The following is an 8,234-nucleotide window of genomic DNA, read 5'->3' as shown; positions in this document are numbered from 1 at the left end:
ACTTGTCTAGTGGCGTAAATGAGTATGCTCAAAACGGAGTATCTGTCCCGCCACACGCATCCTTCCCTAGTCTTGCCCGGCGAATTTCTCATATGACAGTCTTCTCAAGGACATCAAACCGCGGGGTAAACGATTCTGCACGAAGTTTTAGGTGCACGTCCTCAAAACATAGATTTTTAAGAAGGGGGTTCGGCCAATGCCTTCTGAGCCTTTTCATTGGAAGTTTTTTTTGAGCGGGACTCAAGCAAAGCATGCAACTCCAACCTGATGATGAGACGATGCTATTGTAATGGCACTACAAAGACACGCCTAGTCGGGTTTGTTCATAAATCCTTGTCGTCTAGCTCAATTGCCAAAGGGAGCGGAGTGTTAGCTGAGTGTGATTCAGCTGACATGCGAAGGGGTATTTGGCGTCGTGGGGGAGTCTCCACATGTCGGAACTCTTTTAGAATATCGTGATCGAGTCTGGACAGGTAGGTGTTGAGATGACTGCAACATCGTGACGTACGAAAACGACAGCCTATAAGTCACTCATCATAAACGTGCTGGTATATGGCGCAGACGCATGGACAAGGACAACATCTGATGAGGCGGGTCTTGGAGTATTTGAAAGAAAGATTTTGCGGAAGATTTATGAGCCGTTACGCATTGGTGACGGCGAGTACCGCAGACGATGGAAAGATGAGCTGTATGACCTTTACAACGATATGGACATAATGAAGCGAATATAAATACAGCGGCTCCGCTGGCATGGCCATGTCGTCCGTGTTGGCCCCCACTGCGATAGAACGATCAGATGGAGGACTTTCGAAGGCAACGTTTCGTTGTCTTTACCCCAGGTGCGCGGATAAGTACAGTAGGCTATCAAAGATAATCCCTGAAATGTTCAGGTTTTTCCCCGTCGGAATTTGTGTGTAATTGATTTGAATATCTAGTTGAAGCGTGGCTTCCATCGTCGGGTGGTGAAGAGGGTCACCGTTGATTTCGTTGGGGAGAGGACCAAGCTCCTTGCAGTGAAGAAGCGAGAAATTTCGGAGAGAAAGCAGTTGTCAGTTTATGAGATCAGTGAAATTCACTCCGGTGCCTGAGGAAGAAGTTAAAAAGTAGGAGGAGAGGATACCACTCTGTTGAACGGCTTGCTTAGGTCTTCCAGGTTTTGAAGTTTAATATCGAAAGGTTGCTGACGACACATACAATTCGCCGACCACCGTTTAAGTCTTTGTGGCAAAGAGGAAAACTCTATGTATTCTGGTAGCGTGGAATGAAAAACGGCGTGAAAGGCCTTTGACAGGTCCAAAGCTACTAAAACCGTTCTCCCACAGGGGCGATTACGGGTAATGTAACGAGTTAGTATAGTGTTTATGGCGTTTAGTGCTGTTTTTGTTTTATGCACTTTACCGCGCTGATGCTTCCCTGGGATCAGGTGGTATATGAAGTGCGGGAGTAAGAAGGCCTAAGGCGGCTCCTCGACCGGGTAAAAAAGCGTTACTGGGGTACCAGCCACCCCGCTTTAAGCAGTGGGACCATTTCCCTGATTTCCACATATCGGTTATGATGACAGTGGACATTGACAAGTTAAGAACCTTGGTGAGATGTGCTATTCCTAGCTACCTAACTGTCATTATCCATGACTGAAAATTGCTTAATCTCTACCCATGGTTTATAGCCAAACAATTTCGGTCAATTATACATATTAATTTCTCTGAATTAAAGTAAATTACCATAATGCATTTTGGAAAGGATAAGACAGACTTGTGCATATTCAAGCATTTGAATAAGCTCTTGAACTTTTATGAAATTATTTCAATTTTAGTGGAAGTACTTTACAACGCCAGATTATTTTACACCCACTGCCATGCACATGCCCGCATATAAAAATGAGAAAATCAAGCCTGCGTGTGCATACGAGTAGGTTGGTCTCCATATTAATGCGCATTAGTATGTTCTTCTGACAGCTTCCTTTTAATTTAACTCAATTTATTAGCCTCATATGTGACCTGGTTACCAGGCATCGTTAGGAAACAACCGACAGCAATGGGTCGCAGCTACACAAGCAATGTCAATTGCTATCGTTTGTACACAAAATGAGTGGCATGCTGCACCCTACATACTTACATACATAGACTAGCTGGTTGACGACAGTTGTTGCAATCGTTAATCTGGTGGTACGTAGGTATGTATATATGTACATAGCTGTAGAGCGCACGCGCCAACGCGGCTTTGTATTGCACTTCATTTGACTTTTTTACTAAAACAAAATATCAAAAAAAAAAAAACCGCTACGGAGACGGTGACGAGTATAGCCAATGATAGCAGTGGCATGCACGGAAGAGAAAAGAAAAAAATTGCCTGGCAGCCACACACAAATTTCCACCATATAGTGCTCCACTTTTTCAGCACTTGTATGTGGTTTGCCGGTACATACACAGCTAGCTGCTAACTAACGATTAAACGACCGACCGACCGACCGACCGCCTGAGCGAACCACCGTCCGAGCTAGGCAAGGCGCGGCTAAGTTTTAACTTAAGCTAAGTTACGCGAGCGTCCATGTATGTATGTATGCATGCAAGTAAGTGGCGTACCCACCAGGCAGTAAAATTCTGAGTAGTCTTTTTTTGCTAACCCATTCAAACCAGCATTTAGTTGGCGGTGTGAAAGGATGCCGAGCAGAAAGAAAGTGCAGGCAGTGCATGCAAGTGCTAACATCGGCAGCGGGCCAAGATTATTGCAGTTGCTCGTAAATTAAATAAAAGTTCAAATGGTGGCAATTAATATACTTAAAAAGTTAATATGCTGCATGTCGCTTCTCTTAGCTGCTGCTGCTGCCGGGGAGCATGACTGCATACGCCCAGTGGACGTACCATATGTACATTTAGTATATGTCTGTTAGGGTGTCGCTTAAAAGTTTTCGGTAATAAAATTTGATTTTAATATTTGAAAGTTTAGGTGCACCTAGGGTCGTCGAGAGAAAATCACGGGCCCCAGACTAAATAATCACGGGCCCCTCTACATAAATTGTATAAATTGTATTTATTTCGCATATCGTCGATGATACTACAAATCGGTTTATGTTTATTAGTACCATTGACAATTAGATGGTCGCTTGCTTGCACCGGAATTCATCTGCAAATCGTTATAAGTGCTTAGCAGGCGTACCCCATGGAAGCGTTTATGGGACCAGTTGTCGCACAAAGTTTTGAGTAGCTTTCCCCTTGCCGCTGCATTTAGCGCGTTGTTGGTCGATATCTACACATAGTACGCGAACATATAAATAATACGTTTATTGGAAATTTTGTCCTCTACAACTTTGCCATTTAAATGTACCACTTATTTCAAATAGAAATGGCTCAAAATTTGGAAAAACCGCGCACTTACATAATTTTGCGTATCTTTTGCATATTATTAGCAAAAAAATAATTGTTTAAAAAAATTATAGGCGCATGAAAATTATAGGGAATCGAATTCTCTACTAATTTGTTCTCGAACTTTTTTCGCGAGAAATGGAAAAACCGCGAGCAAATCGTAAAAAACACAAAATCAAAGATGGCGGACATTTCCCATGTCGCAATCGAGGGAAAAGTTTTAATTTTGTATACACCTAAACAGGAGACACCTAACGTCATCAAAAAATTTCTTCCTAGAATTTTTCCATTGAAAGAATCTAAAGTGATCGGGCTACAAAGCCGCTTCTGTTTTCTCCTCGGCTAGAGAAAGGCCCATCTTTTTTAGCCAATTGATTATGCTGGAGATTACAACACCCTAATGTATGTATGCATGTATGTATATATGTGTGCGAGTATAGTATTTTTCCTCATCTTATGTGCATGGGTTATGCCACAAGCTGTATGTTGCAAGCAATTCAATTAAAAAATTTGTTCGACTGCAGCTGCGGTCGCACTTGTAAATACATACATATGTATGTACGTACACATAGACTCAACGGCCATAGATATTTCACTTATGTATATACATATGTACATATGCATGTAACCACACGCACAATCCTGTATCTGGCACATACATATTATATGAATTAGTCTGGCTCATTTTTTTATACACTTTACATGCAGTCAGTCGCTGAGGAGCAAGCCAGGTGGAAATTCTTTCTTTCTTATACCAAACACTTTTGAGAAGAGTCCATTGTTCGTTAAAAAAATTATTTTAAAATTTCTTTAGTTAGCGTCATTTGGCAATTATTGTCAGGAAAAAGATTTTCGCTTACCCTAATGTAATTGCCAATGGAAATGCATTGCCTTTTACCAGCACTTATGCCAGTTCATCCACTGTTCTTGTCATTGCCTTGAAATTTGTGCAACATACACTTGCTTTAACCAACGACATTCTTACTAATTGCTGCGGTTATGCAATTTTAATTTTTTTTTTTGCATTTTTCTATTTTTTGTTTTGTTGCAATGTGCAAGTGTATGTTTGTAGTAGTATGTAGTAAATACTAGATTTTGTGCTCAGCGCTTTTCTTGGGTTCTTTATTTGACAACGATTTCGGAAAATCCTTGTCAGCGTGAACTATTTGTGACTTTATTTGCCAAGGTTATGCGATTCGGCTGCACTTTTCAAGTTTCGTAATTTTAATTTTCAATTAATTTTACTAAGAGCAGAGCTTTTCGTAATGCAATAAGATATGGGAGTGCGATGCCAAAACATACTCAGTTGCCACCTTAAAGTCCACATGAGCGGATCTCAGGCAAAATGCGATAACTATCCCGTGCGTGGCCTTAGATTACGACTGTCATATTGCCCGATGCGATTTTTGACTACCACATTCCACGCTTCAGAAGTGATAGGTGCAATCCCGTATTCCTCGGCTCGGACTAGTAAAACTGTCAAAAAATAAAAATTCGCTCAGAGTAACATTGAAAAGTACGGGATCGCTTTCTAGTAAAAAATGGTAACTTCTGTCAACTTCAACATAACCTCCAAATTTTGGTTGTAAATTACTGCTTATTTTGTATATAAACACACTCAGCTCACACATCTAAATAACCAAAAATACTTTCAAATTCATTAGAATCCACTTAAACAAGTATTTAAATACATTTCAACATGAATTAGCAGAGTGCACTTTTCTTTTGTTTACAATTTGGTTGCCAAACACACTACAGCTGATCGTTTGACACGTTTACCAGGATTTACCAGCAAAAAATTCTCGGACTAAAACTGGTAACTTCTGACAGAGAGATAACCGTATTTACCCTCTTTTTTGTCCTCTCAATAGTCAGAGAACCAAGTACGGGATCGATTTCCAGTAAAATCTGACTGATTCTGACTAGTCCGGACTCGTACGGGATCGTAACTGATGTGTTTGGTTTTAGTGACCAAAGGCGAGCCAAAGTGATGATGTTGTGAGTCAACTAAGCTACTGCATGCTCATCCATAATGTAAATTACTGGCGACCAATCGGCTCAACGCTACGTTATGGTCGTAGTTGGTATTTATTCTTAAATCTGAGAGCAATAAATAACGTTGGATTGTTATTGGATTTCAGGCACATAAAGCAACTAGTACCAGGAGGAAAGTGCAGGCGAGACAAATAATAAAATCGCCAGCTACTGAGCCACGCTGAGAACCATCGCAACATGAAATGTGAAGCGTTGTAATAGGGAACAGAGAGAGAGAAGATCAAAACACATGAGTGCGAAATTCTTGAAATTCTGAGATTAGGAAAATTTTACCTACATAAATAAGTGCTTACCAGAAAAAATGGCCACTTTATTAAGGTTTTAAGAAGAGTCGTGTAAGAACGAATACGGCGAACTGGTGATTTATGACAAGCGGGCGCTTAAATTATGAATAAAATCTTTTGAATGTAACCAGCGGCGGATCGCATTGAAATGATGATTACCCGTAGTTACCAGTCGTAGAGGATGAGATACATATTCTGTTACCAGACTATCACGAAGTATGAAAAGCAAGTGTGGAGCGTGCACCAATTCCTAAGCAGAGTATGTACGGATGAAAGCAGGCTTGCCATGTTTGCGAATCACCACGATGAACATCTTATATAAAGCCTTATGTAGCGCTTAAGTCTAGCTTAGGATCTGGTTAAATCAACGTAGGAAAGTATGAGCTATTTACTCAATATGGGAATAGACGTGTAAGATAGAAGTCGGTACTCACCAGCAGCATTATCGAGCTAACTTACTGTAGTGATACGCACGCTCGGACTGAATAAAAAAATAATGTGACTCATTACTGATTTTTTAGTTACTAAAAGAAAACCTAAACTGGGATGTTATCTAAAGAAAGAAGGCGTCTCCAGTCTGTTTCCTTTTTTTCTTTATTCTAATATTTTTAACTAATTAAAATTTATTAAAAGTAAACTTCGTTTAGATAAATATTAGGGTGGTCCAAAAAACACAGAAGTGAAAAATATTAAAAATAGGGCCATTTTTTTAATTTTTAAATCGGCTAACATTTAACCCTTTTTCTACCGGCCGGGTTCAGGGGGCCCGTATGAGATTTTTTTTTGTGTTCTCATATCAATATCCGATGAGAGGCCCACTTATAGTTAAGTGTTACATTTTCATAAGGTAAGCTGGTTTTCAGCTATTTAGTAAGTAAAATGTGTTAAAAATTTGTGTGTGATTTTGTTATTATTTTTTTTTTAAATGGCCGATAAAGAGCAATTTCTTAGAAAAAGTACGTGGTAACGGTTTGTACTGAATTGTGTAATATTAACTGATTTGAAAAAAAATTACGGGTCTACTTATTTTCCATTTCGTATAACTCTGGTGGGTGGCAGTAAGAAAATTACAAAAACTAGATATTTTAGTGTATTTTTGGACCACCCCAATGCACATATACATAATTAGCAAACACCCTGGAAGTTTTGGAACTCACATTTGATTCGCTTTTTTTTTGTAAACGTATTAAAGACAGCCTATTCCTGCATCTACAGCAGAAATTTGTTTTTGGTTTTTTGAAAACGAAGTCAAAATGAAATATAAATTTTGTTTTCAATTACCCTTTTGGAACAAGTGAAACATGTCCTTTAAAAATATTATCCTTCAAGATTTTTAATTTTGCATGCTTTTCGACGAGTTTTAGTTTAATTTAAGTCCTGTTAATATAAAAACTTTATTTTGTTCATTTAATATAATGAAAGGCATTTCCTTCTAAAGACCAGTATGCAGCTTTCAAGAAAACGCTCAAGAAAAAATTTCCATTATTGCGTGCGTGTGTCCAAGGAATTTAAACATCTGATACTTCAGAGCCTTTCTCCCCACTCTTTGCTCAAGATATGGAACGGGCATATATTTCTGTTAAAAACATGTGTTGCCTTGTGCTCTTACTTTCACAAAAACTTTATAAAACCGTAGTAGAAAGCGGAGCAAATTTCTTGATAACTGCGTACTGTCTTCAGGAAATTTTGCTCAAGAAATTTTCTTAGCTATTTCTTGTACGTCATTTTATATGGAGTTTTTGTTTTTCTCGAGAGCTGCATACTGGCCTTAAGGGAAGAAAAGGATTTGTTATAAAAGTTGGATTCAATAGTTTAATGTTCATAATGTCCAACCAATTAAAAATGTTCTTCAAATGTAAATTTTCAGGACATACACAAATTATTCGACAAAAAAACATATCGTTTTGCAGCCTTGTAATACAACCTTACAAAGCCGCTGTGATTTTTCCATTAATTAAATTTTTCGATGTCCATGGGAGAAATCCTGTTGTCCTATTAAAAACTTAAATATTAAAATTTAATAGAAACATATCAAAATTTTGCATTTCCATAGTTTTCATGGACGGTTTGTTAGCATTAGTTCAAGTCATTCACTAAAACTTCGACACGAGTTATCGATATCCACTGTCTATAAAACTTCATATATCTATATGTATATATACTATTTAGGCTTAAAAGTACATATATATGATACTCTATGTCAGTGATTTGGAAAGTCAACTCACAACTGAGCCATTTTGCTTTTTTTTACATTTATGTAAATAACTAAATAATTCCTATTTTTCGCACGGCGAAGTACTAGAAAATTATAAAAAATATATCACAGCTTGAAACCAGTTCGAAGAAATGAGTTCCACTAACCACTCTTTTCGCACACAAATAAGTAGTAAAAAATTTTAATTTAACGTTCATAAGATATGTGTGAAATTTTTTTCTAATTCCCGCTATAAAATTGCCTGCAATCAGCCGCTTTTAGCTCTCGAAAATGTGGACACACGTAGTGCTAAATCGTTCGTAGTCTGCGAAAAACTGC

The sequence above is a fragment of the Rhagoletis pomonella genome, unplaced genomic scaffold (genome assembly GCF_013731165.1).
Source record: "Rhagoletis pomonella isolate Grant_MI unplaced genomic scaffold, Rhpom_1.0 Rhpom_scaffold_00001, whole genome shotgun sequence".
NCBI lineage: Eukaryota > Metazoa > Arthropoda > Insecta > Diptera > Tephritidae > Rhagoletis > Rhagoletis pomonella.
The sequence above is the reverse complement of the archived record's forward strand: the minus strand, read 5'-3'. Positions refer to the sequence as shown.